The 21,651-nt window shown below is 43.8% G+C and overlaps 1 protein-coding gene and 1 pseudogene across 7 annotated transcripts in view; one reads left to right on the forward strand and one right to left on the reverse strand.

Moving 5' to 3' along the window:
- Positions 1-21,651, reverse strand: part of LOC105198494 (paired box protein Pax-8) — a 165,996-nt gene that overhangs the window by 140,696 nt on the left and 3,649 nt on the right. The window lies entirely within an intron of this gene.
- On the forward strand, positions 5,475-7,218 carry LOC105198491 (annotated as a pseudogene).

A 21,651-nucleotide genomic window follows, 5' to 3' on the forward strand; every position in this document is an offset into this window, starting at 1 on the left:
ATACATTCGCCCCCCTGATGTATAGTAGTGAAAGCTAGGTGTGGAATAAGAGGCGTGACAAATTGTAGAATTAGGTCGACCAATACACGACAACGACAACTCGCATGCAGATAAATGCGTGTACACACGCGCGAGCGACAAAACCACCGCCCGCGATACACGCATCTCCGTCTTATCTTGCTACTGCATCGCGTGTACACTCGTGTGCGTTAAAAAGGATTTTAAACCGTAAAGATATATTTTTTGTTAGAAATATTTTTCTGCTTTATTTATAATGCACCCAAAATTTGTCGAGACAAGCTTACAAGATTTGCAACACTGCAAAATTCATAAAAAGGTTCCAAGATCTAAAATTGGATTGATGATTCGTTTGATAAATTATACAACTTTCATCTCAGTAACTTTCCGCTTCTTCGTTATTACAAAACAAATCCAAATGTAGAAGCCGCAAGTGGAATGACGTACCTGTATAGCCGGTAAATTAATGCGCTCCGGTGTACGTGCGCGTGAATGTGCGCGTGTATGCTCGCGCTCGCACGCGGGGCCCGTGATTAATCCCCGTATGCACGCCCATAATTCGCCCCTGAATTGCCTCGTAAACGGGCCGACCCGACGGATTAAATGGAAGCTTTTCAATGCGGCTCCCGGTCTTATCTATCTAAGTCTGTGTTATTAGTCCTGACACCCAGCCATAAATTTATATATATATATATATATATATATATATATATATATATCGCATACCCACAAAAAGTACTTTCTCTAGTAATCTACTTAATTCCTAGATTTTTCACAACTACTAATTAACGTGTTCTACAATCAGCAAAATAATCCAATGTCATTCAACTAGTTCGAATCGGTTCTATTTAGAGCACCAGTTTGCAAATGATCAAATCGGATTTATTCCGAAAAACGTTTTAACTATTCGCGTAAAGACGATAAGTTAATTAACATGCGACTTTAAACTGGTCGATAAGATAAACAATAAGAATGTTGGCAGTGATATTCGCCAGTTATTTAATTAACGCGTTGAAAATTTCGCGACTAAGAAATGCCGTTACGTTAACTATCATTAGACAGATTAGACAGGTGAACGAAGACGACGAACATACATTTGTACTATATTTAATTTATATAACTTAGCTTCCACATAGACGTTCCCTTAACGCTTAAAGTTACGAGGGTTTCAGATAGATCTAAAAGCGAACGTTGTTCGTTCATTGTGCTGCGGTGCGAGTTACTCTTCTAGAAGACTAGTCAAACTAGTGTAACACGAACGAGGACGGAGGCGAGCAAGGAGAAACTATTGTTGTTCGCGGTCGGCAACAATACCGGCACGCTTCCTTTGCCACCGCGAAAAATAATCCAGGCTTTGTCTATGATATACTCTGCAATGCATCGTCCGCAATGTTCGTGCAGACTATCGCGTTTTGCGGTGTGCAACATCGTTTTCAGAATAAACCCTCGTTCCCACACTGTCCTTCTGCCCGAATACTACGTTTCTCGTTATCCTAAACCGATGCCATGTCGCGCGGTGCGTCCAAGAATAAAACTCGTTAAGTTATAAGCTGAACTGACTATTAATGTTAAATATCTGAACGAGCGTTTCTCCTTTTTTTTCCTCCTTTCTTATATAATGTTATTACATTTGCACTTGTAAAATTTTATGTGTCCTATTAAAATTTTATTTCACCTCGATAAACACGCTATGCGAATATTGCGCATAATGGCATCATAAAAGTTGATGAAAATTTTGCAATAATTGCGCTAATTGTAAGATGATACGTCATAACGCAGGAGTTTTATCGAAATAAAATTTCTAAAATTAAACAAATCTATATAAGTTTGAGGTATAAATATTTTATAATTATTTTAAAATCCGTTTAATTATTTAAAATGTTATCATGCTGCAATATTTCTATATTATAATTTAAGAATAATTATACACATGAATTAATTATATTTTTAAATGTTTTCACACAATACAGCTAACATTTTTTTCAGTCATTAAACAATTTTTTTCTAAATTTAATTTTGCAAATACTATATACCATTAAGATGAATCGACATATTGTCATAGTTTTGCCGAAATACTATTTCAAAATTGCGTAAATATTTATCAATATTTTATAAAAGTATCAATACTTCTACATCTATTTTTTGCAAATATATAATTGCAAATCATAATTTTCATGAAAGATTTCATCGTATATAATAACTTAATAAATATTATCCTATCGGAGCAAATATGCAAATAATTTAAAGTAATGACTTGTCTGTTTCTCAGTAAAAACATAATTATTACCGTGCAATAATTAAAATTCTATTTGCCTTGTGTAAATCACGTGTTAGAATAAATGAAAATTACCAAACTCTTTAAATGTATTTTTACATTAACTCATATGAAGCGTCTTGTCAGTTCGACGGCGAGCTTGCTGGCACTTTATGTCGATTATTAATTCATTCGTATTGCCGGTTGGCGTGTACCGTAATCCATTGCGACTGAAACGCCCCGTCGTCATTAAACTATGATAACGAGGCCCCCGGGCGACGATGAGCCGGTGCTTAACGTAACTCCTTTTACCCACTCCCTTAACTTCCTTAACCCGGCACGACGACACCTGCCCCTGAGCGAAATGTCGATTTTTCGAATGCCACATTGAGATTTCCTCGGAGAGCATCGTTCATAGGATCACCCTGATTGCATCTTCGAACGTCACGCGCGATATTTTAATGATCGCCTGCTTTGTATCGAGTACTTTGAGCCTGTGCGCGGTTATTTCGCCGAGAGAAGATCCGGCGCGATAAAGCTGCGCGCGAACATAGTAATTTTAATATAGAATGCCTCGCGTATAAAATGATTATATATGATATATACATATTACAAGGTATTATACACAGAGCGTGTCTGGGATTCAATGCGGGAGCTCTTGAAGCCACATCGAAATCACGGTGAAAGTTCGCCAAACTGCGAATAATAGTAAAACAGCCTAATTACGCGAATATCGGAAGGAAATCCGGGACGCCGTATCCTCCCTGCCGCTGCGCGGCGTAGAAAAAGTTAATGTCAATCGATGGAAAGCACGTCGTTACGCGGCGATTATTCCGCCAGCGGCAGGAATCGCCGTCGGCGTGAACAAGCGCGAACCGTTTTACCTTTTCGAAGCGACGTGATTTTTTTCAATTCGGGTACGCGCCATTGTAGTTTCTCGACGAAATGAAAGAAGACGAGGATTTCTACATCTGGGAAACCGCCGCCTGTTCACAGTATGCCGCGGCAAACACCGGCAAAAAGCACCGTGACTCGATGCTGCGAGGAGAAATCAGGCGACAGATCGATCGACGGGTGGTAAAGCCAACGCCGTCTCGGTGAAGACGCGGTCTTCTTAATCTCGTCCTTGCTCGCGCCCCGCTGATTCTAAGTTTGTTTACTATTTTTGTCAGCTGGGTTGCCGCTGCCAAAGCCGGATCCGTCGCGAAATTCATTTGACGCGAAAAAGCGTGTTAATTTATCTTGTTGCGCGTAAACGGATAACGTTCGTGACCACGGCGATTTTTTCCTTTCCTCTTTTTTTTTCTTTGGGGGGCGCGCCTAATTGGATCACCCACGTTTCGCGGAATCGTCCGTTGCCCTAAAAAGTCGTCCGCGTCGTAGGAGGTCCTCCCTCGGGAATAGATTTATTAATTTCATGGAATTGTTTTTCACGGCATCTCTGGGACTGCATGTGAGAATCGCACGGTCTGATCAAGCGGAACCCCCACAGTCCGTGCCGAATCTCGGTTTCCCGTTCTCTAAGACAGACGATCTTTCACCAAGGTCTATTTCTCTAGCCCCATAGTTTCTAAGATATTGCGGCACCTGAATCCCAGAAATAGGCAATTGTCACGAAAGAAAAAAACCTGATACAACTAAGAGAGTAGGCATGTCCAAAATCGAGACAGACTTAAAGATACCTTTCAGCGCAACATGGCTGAAAGTCGCCTTTAAGTCGCTCATTTTTAAAACGTGTAATGTCCCAATTTTAGATATAACGTTATATGGAAATTGATATGTAATTATGAACAATGATCGATCTTGTAATTTCTACAACAAAATAACATTACGGAGAAATAAAAAATGATAGAAGAAGTGCCTTGCGCGCTATCACTGGTGATTCGAGTCGAGAATGACGACTGCTAGATACGGGCCACCTTCACATCTACGCGAGGAGACGTGCGCATTGTATGGGATAAAATGTAAGAAAGGAACCGGCGCGAGAAACGCCAAATCGGTGCACCGCGCGAGTGGCGAGGTCAGGAGGCTGCCCGTCCGGGTTGAATGGCAGCATTTAAAACGGCTTAAAGTCAGCGCGCACGTAATCGGCCTTGTCGATCTTCGGCGGCGGCGGCGGCGGCGGCGGCGGCGCCTCACGCTCGCCATAATCCCCCGAGCGCGAGATGAACACGTTGAGACCTCATTCAGCGCGGGACCTGCTTGTGACGACGCGACCCGGTGTGTCTCTCGACAATCCGGAGAGAATCTCCACGCGTCGGCACTGATCATTGTGCCCCACGCGATATGAGCTCATAATAGGCCCACGTCGCTTCCACATCGTTATCCGGTGCCGAGGAGTACGAGAGAATAAAGACTGTCCGTCGATCGGCTCGCTCTGGTTTTTTCTCTTCTCACCTCCCCCTCTCGGGGAGATGGAGCCCTCTTCGTCGCCCTCTCATTGTAATCGTAGATCGCGGTGCTGGAGCATGGTGCGGCGGGACCGAGGAGAGTGCCCGATACTGTCCACGGTATACATGGACCCTCGTGTTTCCTCCGTCATCCCATTGCCGGTCGACGTGAATCCCATGTCCGTGCGCCAGAGAGATAAGATCGTGATCGATGGTACGTGCGATCGATATTTCGCCCTCGCGCGTCTCCGCTTGGACGCCTCTCTTTGTACATCGGAAAAATTGGGCGAGATCTTACGCAACTCTCTACCTCTCGTACCTCTAGCTCGTGATCAGAAAGTGCTCGGAAAGTGATTCGCGTGAGAGTATAAGCGCATAGCCTATGATGCGCACGAACAGTAGGAAACAAAGGTGGACGCGGGTGTTGCTGTAACGTAGCGCTGCGAAAAGCGAGCGTTCGCAGAAAAATTAAGGTCGCCTCTGCACGATCGTAATCGCTGTGTCGTAAGGCAGCAAGGGCCGGTACCCTAGACGCAAGAGAGAAACGCATAAGAAGTCACCGCGCCGCGCACAGGATGTCGGGATAATACACATTATAGTCCAGCCGTCATTACGTGCAAGTCCACCGTCCTGTGATACGTGCGCAACGCGAGCCGGAAGGACGACTCCCGCGTGTCTGCTTTTCCTGCATGAATGAAATGTAATTTAAGCTTACTCAAGCACCCGTATTTTCATTCATCCCGCATTAACGTACGAACACTTCTCGCGAGTCTTTGTGCAACGGCTGCCGCGCCGTTTCATTCGCCGAGACTAGATTCTCTCTCGTCTCGTGTCTTTCATCGTTTTGCTTTCGCAAAGGCGAACGGAGATTCGGGAACACCCGCGGTGTCGGCATTTGCGACGCTGAACCGCTGTCGCGAATCGTTGCGGAAGATTTGAATCGCTCCTCAGGTGGAAAGCGACTCGGCAGCCTTTAATTTGACGCGACGCGTCAAGGTAACGTCAAAGAGAGGCAGGGAAGAGAACGGGAGAGCGCGGAACGGAAAGGGGCAGGAAGGGGGTAAAAATCGGTGAGGAGGAATCATGGCTGGATGCACTCCCTCCCTGTGTTCACGCACTTTTACCGTCGCGTCGGCCAGTATCGGCATTGCCCCTGTATTTTTCGAAGGAGGGAGAGACCGCGGCGCGCGGACGACCGACCTGTTGAGCGCGCGTCGTCGTATGTCGAGTGAGAATTGCGTGTATCGCGATGTATATAGCAACTGCAACGGCGAAAAATTGCAGCGTCGCTTTTACGACAATTGCTGCTCGATTGAGAAAAACTCGTTTCGCGACCCGCAACTCACCGACAAAGAACATTCGATTGCTTTCAGCCGAGGTCCTGGTTACCTCCGATCGCAAGATCGTGACGACATACGCATAATTTCAAAAATGTTGCGTTTTATTCTCTTCTCTTCGAGAGAGAGAGAGAGAGAGAGAGAATGGCTCTTTTAATTACGTAGAATATAGATTAATATTCGTTCCGTCAGTTGAAAAATCGCACGATTAATTAAGAGTAGATGCTTCGCTTAACACTTGTCTTATTCGAGCTAATTTCTTCCGGTTGTCAACGGATAGAAATCAAAACAAAGCATACTTTCTTGAAACGTGCCGTTTGCGGCGCTCCACTTTCTCTCGCGCGTCTTCTTTTTTAATGACACTCATTAGGATCATTTATAATGGTCAACGACCGCGTGCACGACGTACGGCAAATTACATTTTACATAATGTCATCCCTACTCGATGCATCCGTGGGGACACGAATACGAGTATAAAGAGAGAGAGAGCGCGGCTGGACAACCGATTGACAGTTTGCTGCTCGATACGATTTCCGAAGATGACCAAGTTCGCGGTCGTCGCGATCGTCCTGCTGGCGAGCGCCGTCGCCTCGCAGTCCGAGAGGATAATTAGAGAAACGCCTACGCTATCCGAAGGTGAAAAATATATAAACGAACCAAGTAAAATTACCTTAATCATTAGTAATAATCAGTAGTAGAATTAGCCGCGATTTTAGATTTTAATTCAAACCTCTGTATCTCTGTTTCATCGCAAGATACGAACGTAACGACCATCAAGGACATCCTGCAGAAGATCTCGAGCGGGGACTCGAACACGAAGGACGATGTAAAACTCGTCGAAATCATTAAGGAGGAAATCGTCAAGACCGCAGAGGAAATTAAGACGCCCACAGGATCGATCGAGGCGGCCGCTAAAAAAGCGCAGATATTGGTGGCGGAATTGACCGCGGCGTACACAAACGCTATCTACAAGTCCAAGTCGCCTGAGGATAGCCGAGAGAATTTCGAGCGCTTCCAGACCACCGTCCAGGCGATCGTGGATTTCATCAAAAACGGCCAATTCTTGGCATAATTTTTGGAAATTTCTACTTTCTCCCCCTCCCCCCCCCGCCTCTGTTTATTTTAACCTGGCATATTTATCCGTTATACGTGTCTATCTATCGTCAACATTACAAATGTATCATAGAGAGAAACGATAAATATAGTTGTGAGTTAATTACGCAAAGCGTCTGTCCTTAAGCGTGCGACTTGTATTAAGATTAAGGTAACGATGGATAATGGCAAGAGACACAGTAGTGCCCCGCGTGTCAAGTGAACGCGCAGCATTATGGTCTATGAAGACGCGAGAAAATTATTTATCCCGTAGGCAATAAAGAAAAAATAGTTTTTATACTCGTGCCGCGCGTGAGGCCGCGCGCCCTTTGGCGATCGTTTGTATTATTTTGCTGGCAAGACGAGCACGAGCGGCGGTAACGCAGAATTATTCTCGCTGACGTACGACTCAGAGGCGGACGATCCATTGTAAAAGCGGCGGTGGGCTCATAATCTGGCGATGTAGGATCTCTCCAACCCGTGGGGCTGACCGGAACTGCGCCTATGCTCTTTCGCCGGAAGCGCCGCTGCCACATGTAGTAATATAAATTATAATGCCTTTACGGTTTTTCCTTTTGTGGATTTGCATTTAAAACACCGGAATGGCATTGTCGTCGAAATCGCCGAACGCAATTTTCATGGAAATAAGAAAGTTATTTCTCTCTGCGCGCAGCTCTGCCCCCGCCGATACGCGCGGCTCTCGCGCGGTCTCCTTTCCAATTCCCCTTTGTCTCTCCCTTCTTCCTGTCGCGCGAAAAGGAGAAGATTCGCGGCATCGCGAGAGACGCGAAATTCGATTCGCATCTAATCGTGCCAAGGCTGATCAGAGATCGCGGCTTTCACTGTTGGCACAACGAAAACTATCTGCGAATCTATCGCGCGATGATTCCTCGCCTCGTCTAGCGCTTTCGGGAGAAAGGAAACTTTCCATCCAAAGGATACGTAATAATTGTTCGCGAAATACGCGAATCGCGTTGCTGGCGACGAAAATAAAATCATGACGCACGCACGAACGCGCGAGTCGGGTGGCGGCGGCGGCGGCGGTTACCCATGAAAGTGGAAACCTAGCTGGTACGAGAGGTGGATGGATGACCTCTTTCGATTCGCATGTAGGACGCAAAAGAAAATGTGCGTGAAACGTTTGTACAGCGCAAGCTTCGAAATTTCACTTCATATTCGCACTCTTTTATCTCAATGTAACATTTCGATCATTCTTCTTTATCTCTCCCCCCCCCCTTTCTTTTATATCTTTTTTCGCAATGCCACCAACGTATTCCTTTCTGTCTAACGTTATAACTCTACCAGCAACATCGCGCACATCCATTTATCTATTCTAAAACATTTGTTTCCTACGAGTTGCACACACACACACACACACACACACACACACACACACACACACACACACACACACACACACACACACACACACACAAACACACACGCGCGCGCGCGCGCACACACTCGAAGCTCACTATTCTCGCGTTGCTTCGTGCACCGTTTGAAAATACGACGATAGAGTATCGGCCTCCCCGATTTTACGTAGCACATTGATTCGCGAGCACGAACTCGCGAGAAGCATGGATAATATAACGCCAGAATGTGACATTTTGTTTTGTTGCGCGAAGGAAGATAATAAACATCGGCTCGGCGTCAGCCTATGTGCTACCGACTAAGATGGTTGCAACGGCGAAACAATGCGGCATTGTATATCGGCAGCCTCAACCGCCAAAGCCAGGCACCGTGCTAAGTCATGAACGGCATTGCACGACGTACGAGGCTTGTAGAACTCCTGAATTTCCGGATCAACCCTCGATCGTCGCACGCTATACGGAACCCCAATCTGACCCCGTTACGGTTCGTAAACGTTCGAAAGAGCCCCGTTCTTTGAACGAGAATCTCTCGTAATTGCGTAACGTTTGCGAGCATTTTTTATTTATTTATCCTTCGTCGCGGAATCTTTCATGCCGTTTCGATCTCCTTCGACCGTTTGCTCGTCATCGAATGAAAATCATACGTCACTTCCTGAGTTTCCGACGCAAATGAGGGGCGAAATGTCGAAATAAACACGGGGTCGAAGAGAAATGCGATTGAAGGGGACAACAGACAAGTGCACGCGAAACAGCGTTTAACCGCGTTTGTACCGAAAGAGCTCGTTCGCTTGCTCTTGCGCGCGGCGGGAGCAACATTCCGCGAGGCATAACTCGAGCTGGCCTCGAGCTCACGAACGCAGACGACGACGACGACGGGTCACGACGCCATGTGTGCGGCCTTACCAACCACACCCACTACCTATTTATTTATGTCTACCTCACAGGCTTTTTACTCGTGCCGTTGAGCTTTCATTGCTACGCGTGCCGCGTCGTGAACAATCGACGAACGGGGGGATGGAGGGACGGGAAGGGCTCCGCGAAAAGTCCTCGACGACCAAGTCGACGACGTCGTCGACAATGACGGCAGCGACGGCGGCGGCGGCGGCGGCGGCGACGAACAAATCGTGGTCGCCGCGCGCACGCGGGGACCGATCGGAAAATCTACCACCTGCGTGCCCCGCAGTTGCGTCGTACGGTACCTATAACTTCGCATCTCTACGGCACGTGAAATCCCCGCGGATGATTCCAAGATGCGGCCCGTATGCGGTCGCGCACGGCTTAAGTCTATGCAAATGCGCGTGCTTTAGGGGATCCGCATGAATTCCTAGAGTTAAATAATAGGAGTATTAACTAACAGAGATCGATTGACAGGCGTATTCGCTGTCGTGTATACCGAATTAGATGGACACGACGCATGATGAAAAAAGAAAAGGAGAGATCGAAATGTCATACGTAAACTGCGTATACAACATCGACATGTATGTATAATTCTAAACCCAATTTTTCAATTTTGTTCACAAGTAAACTCGGTCCGCTAAGGAAAAAAATGCTTCACGATATCAAATTCATACAAGCGTAATAATGTCGTACAAAAAGTGTACATGGGCTTCATGTAAAAACACGAGGGGAATGGAAAGAAAAAATTCCCACGTTGATAAGACCTTGTGGGATCAAAGTGGTTTCAGATCATCAACAAATGGCCTGCGCGCAGATATATTTCGTGCACGCAGCTTCCACGTTTACATCTCAGGTAATGCCGCTTTGTATCTCGCGGAACGTTTATCGGACGGCATCGCGTCCTCACGAACCTGCTGCATACAAATACGAGATGTCCGCGGAGCAATTTTTTATCCGCGACGACTCGCGAGGACGCTTTCATCGCGCGCTCTTCTCACGAGATAAAAAAAAATATATAACTTTGATCCAATTTTGAATCGCGTGCGTCCCAAAACCGGATTGAAGAAATTGCAGAAGTTGAACATTGAAGAGTAAATAGATAAAGGTTCAGTGATGTTATAAACTACTAGTTTAATATTCCAGCAGCAATAACGTGAATTAGTCAAAAAGCAATTATTGAGTCTCCTACTGTAGGAGAGAGAGAGTTTGTACGCGATAATAACAAAAATTATGCACTGAGCGTAGAAGACAGCCGATTAGAATCTTGACAAAAACTCGGGATCTCGATGTGCAAGTTACCGTTTCTGACTGTCGGTTTCCGGCGCATTCGTTGCGGCGAGAATCGCACGTACGCGGTCACGAATGAATATGAATTTCCCATCGTCGTTCCGATATATTAAACGCGCGTGTAAACGTAAATCTGTTGCTCGATGAGCGGCAAACGTATTTAGAAAGCACAGAACCGGTGCGGGCACATACGCGCCGGCCTTTATCAGCTACCAAAAATAATCGGATTTCTCGCGCTCGTCTCAATTCGATACTGCTGTTTATCGTCGGATATATACGTTTCGCATCGTGACACGTATTATTACTGCCGATACGAGCGATAATTCGTCGACTCTCGCAAAACTTGGTAGCGATCAAGACAAATGAATTCTGCATCATTACGATTGCGAGTTCTCTCTTTCATCTTTTAATCTTGGTCTTTTATAATTGAAGATTCGTCCTTTTTCTTCTTTAATTTCATTGATTTTAGGATTAATTCGGGATTCGAGAGGAAACGGTCGGCTTAACGACGGTGCCTTAATTATCGCCCACCCTGACGTTTTCTCGGGTGTTTACCGTTACTTGAAACGGTATCCGTTATACAAATACAGCACGCCCGATGATTCGCCTCCGCCGCCGCGCATTAAAGTCCGCGACCGCTAATAAACGCACATTCCAGCACTTTGTGTCTGAAATAGCAGCGTTCGCTGCATGTTGCAACATCATAATTCCAACCAGACCAGAAAATCAGGAGCATGCCTATCTCCTTTGGCTCTTCGTTAAAAAATAACGACGTCAAGACGGCTTGTAACGTATACTGCGCTTAATAAAACGTATTAGAAATTGATAACGTTTCGCCTGCTCGTTAGTTATGTACACAAAACCTTATTTGAGGTCAGATTTGAAACAAGATTTAGGAAAGAGTCTTTCTTCTTTTTACTTTATGCGAAATTATTGCAGATTCGAAAATTATCAAATATAAAAACGCGAAAACTCTTTTTTTTTTTTTATTCAATCACATCTTCATCGAGACCTTAAAAAATAGTGAATGTAACAGTTTAAGCGTTATCCTAAATCACAGTTTCCGTATTCTTAACATTCGCGTGTCCTCCCGGGCCATCTCGTTATGTAGCTGGTGCGGATCTCCTGAAGCGAAACAAGCTGCCCCTAGGGACGGAAATCAACAGCTACCTCCGAACGAAGCGCGCGTGGTCGCGCGACCGCTTGTACATTTCTTTTTTCTTTCTTTTTCTCCGATTCTCTCTCTCTCTCTCTCTCTCTCTCTCTCTCTTTCTCCGTTAGCATCCCCCGCGATTAATTCGCGCTCGGCAGCGTCTTTATATCGGCGGCTCGATCGCGTTGGAGGCGGCAGCGGTGGCGCGCGTTCGCGCACGCGGTGCGCTTTTTAAATAACTATAATGAGGGCAATTATCTTGTGCGCCGACAAGCAGAGTGTGACGAGTCGTTGTTACATATTGCGGCACGGAAGATGATCGTTCGAGGTGGATGGAAGAGGAGTCAGGGAGGAGTTAAGGAGGCGGAAGGAGGTGGTTGAAGGAGGTAGATGAGCGGGGGGGAAGGAGAAAGGGGGGGTGGAGGGAGGAGAAGGAGGAGGAAGTGAAGGCAAAGGAGAAAGAGGTAGCGCGTGGCAGGCGGACCCCCTGTTCTTCCTCTTTCCCCTTGCCCTCTTCTACCTTCTACGGTAGCACCACCGCAACCTCCGCTGCCCTCGCCACCCAAGACTTTAACTACTTTCTTATTCGCTCGTTTCAGCCCGGCCTCGCAGGAGCCTCCGAGCATAATGCCTCGCAGCTCCTTACGCATGCTGAACGCTAACCTGGTCCCCTCTGCCACCACCCCCTTCGGCCTGCCACGCCGCCCCTTCTTCCGCCGCCGCCACCGCCGCCTCCACCTGGGCCCTCTCGTCTCGTATTCTTCCTCCCCTTCCTTCTCTTCGGAAGACCGTAGCCCCAAGAGGAACTGCGGGTCAGAGACTGCGAGGCATATTCGACGCAGACTCGTGGCTCGTGCCTAGATCCATTGGCGTCCGACTCTGCCGGGAATTACGCGTAGCGTGACGGCGCGGCGGCAAGACGCACACGCTCCGTGGTCTCTCGAGGAAGACGAGAAAACGGACCCGAAAGTAATCGCGAGAGGAAAACCGACGTATCGTCATTATTTTTTATCCGTCTATCACGACAAAACACGATTTAGAGTATGTTAAAAATTTTTGTGTGACTGATGAAATTTAAGTACTAAAAACTATTTAATGATGATATTATGGACATGCGATCAATAATGGATTTGCATTAAATCACTGCTGAAGTAGAATCTATTTTACATTCGTTAAAGGATTAAGAACATTGGGGATGGAAAATACGATGATCGATTCACTGTTACACGCACGCATTTTCTATAATATACGCGGAATCCATCAGGACTACATGACGGTAGTAAATTATAAAATTATAGAAAAAAAAATATGATTTATCGGCAATCGCACGGAGCGGCGTACGTAGCCTCGAGTGGCTCGTGCCTAGATGCATTGGCGCCTGCATCCGGTGAAGGCGGCGTCAAGAAATCGGATGAACGTCGCGCTCGCAGTATATTGCGCCACGTACGTATACGATAACGACATATTCGTGATTGCATGCCTAACAATAGGAAGAGCACACAATTCTTTTTCCTGCGATTGCAACATCGTGCGCGTCGTCCGCAATCGCTGTATACTTATGATCATTCGTACAAACCTATGCCGCAAGAATGTACGTGCTTAACTCTTTGCGAAGGTCAGATTCATCCGTGTAAAAATACTAATATCGCGTAGAGTTATTTTTTTCCAATTAAAAAAAAAAAAAAATCAGCAGTCTTCAAATTGGACTGAAAAAGTGGATACTACGAATCGCGGTCTCGAAATAAAACGCGTGCGATAAAAAAAAAATCGCACGTCCCACTCGCGCGGATTTCGCCGGCGCAAAAAAGGCGCGCGTGCGATAAAAAGGTTCGCGCGCGTAAACTTTATTTGGCCGACGCCGATGCGTTGATATAACGAGAAACGTGGCGGCTGTTGCGCCGGAGCGAAGTAGCCTCGCTTATGGTCCGGTGGTGCCCGAGGAGCATAACAGCTCGCGGAGCATAACGCCACGAGCCATCATATCCTCCTTCCAGAGAGGCTCTCCGGAGGTGTTTCTCCCTCTTCCCCCTTTCTTCCCCCCTTCTCCTCCTCCTCCTTCTCCTCTTCTTCCTCATCGTCCTCTCCGACGCCACGCCACGCTGAAGCCTCTTCGTTCCGCCGACGCACGCACACGCCGCGCCGCGCCGCGCGGGTCCCCGGGACGATACGCGTACGTGCGTACGTGTGTACCTGACGCCAATTCATACGGGGTGTACAAATCCGTAGCATCGAACAAGCCTAAACGCTCGTAATTTCGCTTGTTTTTCCATCTCTTTCCTCTTCCTCCAGCAGCCTTAGCGAATTTAATGGCGATAACGCATCTGAGACGGATGCCGCCTCTGTCCGCGAAGCCTCTGTGCGCGCAAATTGCGAAATACTGAAATCGCGTGATGATCGTTTCCTGGTACACCCTGTACGCGTCGTACAGGCCGCGATTGTGCGCGCGCGCGCGTGCGTGTGTGTGCGTGTGTGCGGCGGCATACACGCACACGCTCGTGCCACAATAACGGCGGCTTCCGCGAACTAGATCGGCCGAATAGATATTAGGAGCGCGCGTCTGCCCCGCCGTTCTCTGCCATTGCGGCAAGTGCTGGTCATTGTCCACCGGCGGGCACAGGAAGTCGACGACGACCGGCCCCGGCCGACGCGGCGCGGCGTGTTCACGGGGTGAGGAGAAAGAGCGCGAGAGATTTTTCGGTAGGATAATCGCGGAGAAACTACGACCACGGCAAAGAGGAGGCCTCGACCGCGCGTGGCGCAGATTATCGCGCTCGCGATAATGATAACGCGGCGAACCGGAGAACGGTACTCGGACGTTGCGTCCGTAGGAAGAAAAGAATTAAGCCGATTGATCTTGTTGGTGGGTGACTACTATTTCCGAAAGACTTCTATCGGAAGTCCGCCTCGAGTGACGATAGACGCCTTCGCGCTTTAAACAAATTCTAAGGAGTCTAAACATTCTGCCCTCCTTCTTTTCTTCCTTCGAGAGTGGCTGAGAAGCTTACGACAGCGCATGCAAAATTGCATTTTGTGACATATACTGTCCGTAAGCAAGGTCTAGAATTAAAAATGATGACGTTATAATAATAAACAGGAAACAGTAACCGCGGCGCACCGCGTCGCGATAAGTTATTACGGGATTAATTAACGATAGCGAAGTCGATCGTATCGTTGACGTCGGCGATTCGATGATGATGTTGTAAAATGGAAGTTATTTCTATGCTAACGCGTAGACTTGCTGGTTTTATTTAATAACGACGAATGAGCCGGCGGAGACACGAGCGCGAGAATTACTCCTTTAGAATTCGAATGAAATATCTGCCGATCGTAATTACGATGCGATGCAAAGACATAGTTCTGCATAGTTAAAAGATAATTTAGATGAAGGGACAAGATTATCACCTTGGCAATGATAAGATCGCAGGGGAACAAAAACTCTCGACGCAAGAAAACAAAAACGCAAGTGAAATTACGAATCGCTTGTCTAATTGTTGAACGCATTCTAGCAATTGTTAGATTGCTAAAAATTGCTTTTCCGACTTATTATCTTGCGATCGATCAACTAATGCTTAGATCAACTAACGTTTGGTTGAATAGTAATCAAGTGAATTTTGTGATTACTGGTACAAAAAACTTGATTACATTTAACAAAACTTTTTCTTTAATTTCTTGTATGAAAGCAATTATTTGGTTAAGGCTACAAATTGTTTAGTCAAAACAACCACGCATTTAGTAATTATAACTATAAAAGTCATTTGATCACTATTCAACCAAACGTTAGTTGATTTTACCAATTACATTTCTCTCACAGTGGATGTACGCGCGCGTATCGTTAGATGGTCGTAGTTCTTGACACGGGTCTCGAATATAGTGGACAATGGAAGAGATCGAGTTGTCGGTATCATGCATTTTTACACGCGTGTCTGCCATGCCGTTGCGACAAATAATCATCGTCCATCGCCGGCAGGAAGTCGATGAGGAGCTCGACCACGAAGAGATTTTCGGTACGATAATCGTAGGGAAACTCCGGACGTCCATTGTGACAATGGCCTCCCGAGGCAGCGCGATAATTACGACACGGAGTAATAATGTGGTAAACAGAAAAGAATCGTCGAGACCGCTGTCTTCATTCTGGTATTAACAATGAGATACGATCACGCTGACCAGTAAAATAAGAACGTTAACGGATCGTTCGTGGTGGTACAGCGCGAATATGATGAGCTTTGTAAAACGCCGGTGAGACGTAATCGAGGATCAAAATTGTAATCCAATTATCGCGCGCGACGCCGAGACAGCAGACGTCTTCATCTCTCGTTTCACAAGGGAGGATAGCGAGTATCGTTGCTTGAAGCTTGTCTACGCTCTCCTCAAAGAAATCCTCTTGATCAACATTCGGAAACAATCCGTTTCCTGCTTTTTCCTGCCAGTTTTTCTCGGCGGCGGACGACGTCCGGGCAAAAGAGGATGAGGGAAGAACAAAACGGGGAGGGCAAAAGCAAGTGAATGAGCGAGCGGATCTCGACGTGGAAATTGGAAGGAGAGGGATCGTCAGGGCGGCACCTGACCGGAAAGCGTCACAGTCGGCGCATTCAGCCTCGTTCTCTCCTTTCCCTTCTGCTATCTGCTCTCGTCGGTCTCTTTCTCCCCGACCGTCTCTCGTCCTCCTCGAAAGGGTTGCGCGTTGCTTCCGTCGACTCCGCGCAGTGCAAGCGTGTCGAAAGAAGGCCCTTCGCCGCCGTTGTCGACGACGTCAAAGTCGAAATAAAATCTTTGTACAAAATTCTAACGTTCCTACTTGACGTTGCGATATCGAATTGGATAATTACCAAGATCATTCGTCGATAGCTTCGTCAGCAAGAAGCGCGCGCGTGCGCGCGCAGACGTTCGACTTTGAAGAGAAGATTACGCGACTCGCAAAAGCGACGCAGACTGTGATTACGCGCTTATTACGGAAAACTGCGAAAAATGCACGAAACTCGCGGAATTATATACAGCGGTATGATAGCGCAATGTCTCTACGCGAACGTTGCTTACTGAAGGTGGGTATACGTTCTGGCGGGGAGCAGAGCGAGAAGACGAAGGGAGAAAAAAACAGGAGGAAAGACAGAGAGAACGAATAGGTAGGTAAGGACACATAATAGCAGGATGTTACAACGCCCGTGTCCGGTACATAAGTATCTGGTTTCATAAATGAAAGTGTCTTCATTCATAGATACATATTTCCATACAATTGCGGCTATTGGTTCGTATCTTATGATATCACCGTTATGTGCAGGCAGCCCGGCATATATTACATATGTACATAGCACCATTATATACAAATTCCTACTGTTGCATTAATGATAAAGTTGTTTAGATATCGCGCGATATTGGCCCAAGGATGCGGGCGCAAGAGGAAGAGCGCGTAAAAAAAAAAAAAAGAAAAAAAGAAAAAACCGTGCGTTTGCGCGACGAGCACGGCCGGCGGAGAATGGAATACGTCGCGTGTGCCGTCCGACCTTGCTACAATAGAAAATATATAATGAATAAATATACGAAGGCGAATTTACATCTCATTCCCATCGCAGAAATATATCGTCGCACTGATATTTCTAGAAAAGGCAAAAAAAAAAAAAAAAAACTAAATTATGGAGATGGGATCGAGACGATACGATCTACATTTATATTTATACGGTAAAGATGGGCGGATTATTTCATGTTCCCCGGCTCATATATAAATCGAGCGCTCGACGTGAGGACGCACACCAGGACGCGCCCTTTACGTAGGAAGCCATCCTTTCCTAGCATCCACAGTCCACACAGGAAATCTCAGACGCACCCACCGAAACAAGCCCGCCCCTGTCGGCCGGAGCCGATTTAATGTTTCGTTTCCTCTACGACGATAAGGGGGCTACAATTTTATAGAAGCGCCGGAGCAGCCCCACGCGCACGAAGCACACTTGGAAAAACACAAGCGGTTACGCTCGCGAGCGACGTTGTAATTAGACCTCGCTCGAGGGCCGCCACCCCGCGCTAGCCAAAGGAAGTGTCGTGGAACAGGTGGGGTGAGATAGCGTCGAAGGTACAAATTATGATGAGGATTGTAAAGATCAGACTGCAAACAGATTTCTTCCACGACGCTGCGTATTTTAATTTTGTCTTATTTCAGTCATTTTTTTTTCGGCATAAAGTGTATTAGTATTTTTCATATCCAAAAAATATATCTCAATATAAAACTTTTCGTCCGAGTTTGCTTTACGCTAGAACTACGTGCGAGTTTCGAACATATCAAGATCTCTTGAGATAATTGACTTATTATTATTTCAGCGGAGAAATCTATTTTCAGATCGGATTTTATACATTTTGGGAAAAGAAAAAGCGTTTGGTCCGCTTTAAGAAATGTTTTATCTCGTGGCTACAGAAGTCCGGTTTCATGTCAGCGCGGAAATTCGCGGCGAATCTGTCGGTGGAGTTGGCAGGAGGGTAGATAATGCGCAAGCACGAGATAGTAAATTTTATAAAATAATACCCTCCTCTACACGGGCTGCATATTCATTTTTCCGGAGGGATCTCCCCTTGGGAGCGAGTCCCAGAGAAGGGGAAGGAAGAGGTGGAGGAGGAAGAGGAGGGTTGCTCGCCACTGCCCGGTTCGAGCTGCGTACATATGTATGAGCTTCTGGTGGACGCGCTGGTCATGCCTCGACGAATCCGGGGCTTTCTGCCCTTTATTTTTGCCAACAGCGTGCCCTTTCCTCCCGCGAATAAACAGGGCTGATCCCGAAAGAAAAGATGAAAAAAAAATAAAAATAAAAATAAAAATAGGCAAGCCGGATGATTAGCGCACTCCATCTTTCTTCCGAGTGCAAGCTGCATAACGACTTCTTCGCGGCTTCTGTCTATCCGAAAAAGAAATTACGAAACATTGTGTGTGTGCATTGAGGATACGCGCAAGTGTGCGAGGAAATCGCTTCTTACGTGTAACAAATGTCACTTTAAGACCGTACGTGACTCGGAAGAAATCGCATTTCAAGAAAATACAATTGCACGAGGAAACTGCAAGAAACTACGTTTACTTTCACCCGCAATGTCACGATTGTATCGTTTCACCATATGAAGAAACGCTTAATTTTCTAACGAAAGACAAAAAGAGACATGAGATGAGTTTAATTAGACCGATTGCTCAAGATTCAGTTTTTAATAAGATTCCCCAAAATTTCTTCGAACAAGCTGCCTGACTCTGCTCCGCGAACCTAGTCCAACACTAGGTTCAGACAGGCCTAAATTTCACAGTTTCTTCACACATTAAATTATTCACCTTAGAGAAGCCGCACGATACCAATTGCCAGTCACATTGTATCGAAACTTAACTTTAAGAACTTTTTACTATGACACTCTTGTATATAAGCGTAATTTCACTATTGTGACTCGTCAGTTCGAAGGAACGAACTGTAATGAGCTCGCAAATACAAGTCAGCCTAAGACCTCCGATAAGTAAAATATAATTGTCATCTTTTGTAACATTGTGAAAACGTATATAGTCAAAACAATAAACTTAAGATACATAGAACAAAAATACTTATAAGTCGTTAACCTCGGTCTTTGAAGTTATTTAATAGCGCTAAATATCCATTATGTTCAGAAATTCAATAACTGTCTGTAATTTAAATTAATATTCTGCAGTTTGATAAATAATATTTCTGAGATTAATCTTTTGCTGAGGGACCTCTCATTATCTAAAATCTCAGCATTGTCCCAATTAAAGTCATGGTTGTGATGCATCCTGTGCTCTAAAATGACCGAATAATTGCCTGTGTTGTTTCGGATATCATTTCGATGTTCCGAAATTCAAATTTTTAGTAATTGGCGAGTCTGTCCAACATTTGGGAATATAAACATCACAAAATTTTATACTAATTTGTATGATGCTTTTTTACGTATAGATTCTTGTATGTACACTAGGTTCCATGACTGCCTTACCATATGAACTTGTATGGGTGTCAAAGCATAGCGATGTGGTAGATTCGGCGTGTCTCGCTCTAGATATTTTTATATCATGCCTGTTATCTGGTGATTATATTCAATTAAATTATTAACAATAATTTACCTCTTTTTGGTTTTAGTTAAATTTTTCTTAGATTAAAGTATATAACCAATTCTTAAGTTAAAATTAAATGTAACTGGTTTACTTTAAGAAAATTAATAAATATTGATAATAAATATAAATGTTATATTAAATTTTAAAATATATATGTATTTTATATGATTTTTAAATGCAATTTAAATGTTATTTAATTTAACTAATATTCTGTAGATGTTTAAATTTTTCAATCGATAGATTTTTCTATATATTCAAGATAAAGACATATAAATAAAATAAATAAAATAAAGAATGAGCATAAAATTATAGAAAAATTAAAGAATTTAAATAAATAAGTGAGAGGAATTAATAAGGTAATTTTAATATCAAAGATTAAGAAAATTAATCTAATTAAAAGAAATTGAAATCTGAAATTCGATTATTTGAAATTGAATCAAATCCACGTTCAAATGGGTTTTTTCACAATCTTGGAATAATTTTTTTTTATTAATAAAACGCCTAGCGGAATTAGTTGGGTAAAAGTGCCCCCATGGCTTTTCGAGTTGGCCTTTTTTTTATATAGAGACATGATAGAGCATAAAAACGATATTTCTACATTTTCACGATTTTCTTAGTAATAAATCAAATAACATTTTGAAAAATTTCTGAAAAATTAATTACACTTTGGCATTAATAAAAATATTTTTTATATTTGTTTTTGATGCAAGTTTTGATTTTAAAAAAATAAAAATAACTTTTAAACATTTTTTTCACTGATTTCGTTGATTTACTACCTTGAAAAAATTACATGTGGTCTCTGTTCCTAACTTCTACAAAATATATTTTTATCAGATTTTTTCAAAAAATGCGCCACAATAAAAAAAATTAAAATAACATTTTTTTCGTTAATTTTTTTCAAAAAATGAGCAGGTAAATCGTTTTTATCAGCTCTTTAACGTTTCAATTGTCTAAATTCCGTATTGAAATGTTTTGCTGATCACAAGTTGAAAATTAATAATAGCTAAATAATTTTTTAATTTTTACAATTCTATAACATAAGCATATATTTCATATTTATGAAATAAAAACATTTCAATATGGAATTTTATAGACAAATAAAACGTTAAAGAGCTAATAAAAACGATTTACCTGCTCATTTTTTTTTAAATTAACGAAAAACATTATTTTAATTTTTTTCGTTGTAACGCACCTTTTGAAAAAATCTGAAAAAAATACATTTTGTAGAAGTTGAGGACAGAAATCACATGTAATCTTTTCAAGATGGTAAATCAACGAAATCAGGGTGGAAAAAACGTTTAAAAGTTATTTTCATATTTTATAATCGAAATTTGTATCAAAATAAATGTCAAAAATATTTTTATTAATGTCTAAGTGTAATTTTTTCAACATTTTTTCAAAATTTTGTTTGATTTGTTACTAAGAAAATCGTGAAAATGTAGAAAAATCGTTTTATCGCTCTATCATGTCTCCATATAAAAAAAAGGCCAACTCGAAAAGCCATGGGGGCACTTTCACCCTACTAATTCCGCTAGGCCTTTTATTAATTAAAAAAAAATCATTCCAAAATTGTGAAAAAACGTCCCTATTTGAATGTGGATTTGATCCAATTTCAAATAATCAAATACCCTTCAGATTTCAATTTCTTTTAATTAGATTAATTTTCTTAATCTTTGATATTAAAATTATCTTATTAATTCCTCTCATTTATTTATTTAAATTCTTTAATTTGTCTATAATTTTATCCTCATTCTTTATTTTATTTATTTTACTTAT

Source organism: Solenopsis invicta, chromosome 12 (assembly GCF_016802725.1).
Source record: "Solenopsis invicta isolate M01_SB chromosome 12, UNIL_Sinv_3.0, whole genome shotgun sequence".
NCBI lineage: Eukaryota > Metazoa > Arthropoda > Insecta > Hymenoptera > Formicidae > Solenopsis > Solenopsis invicta.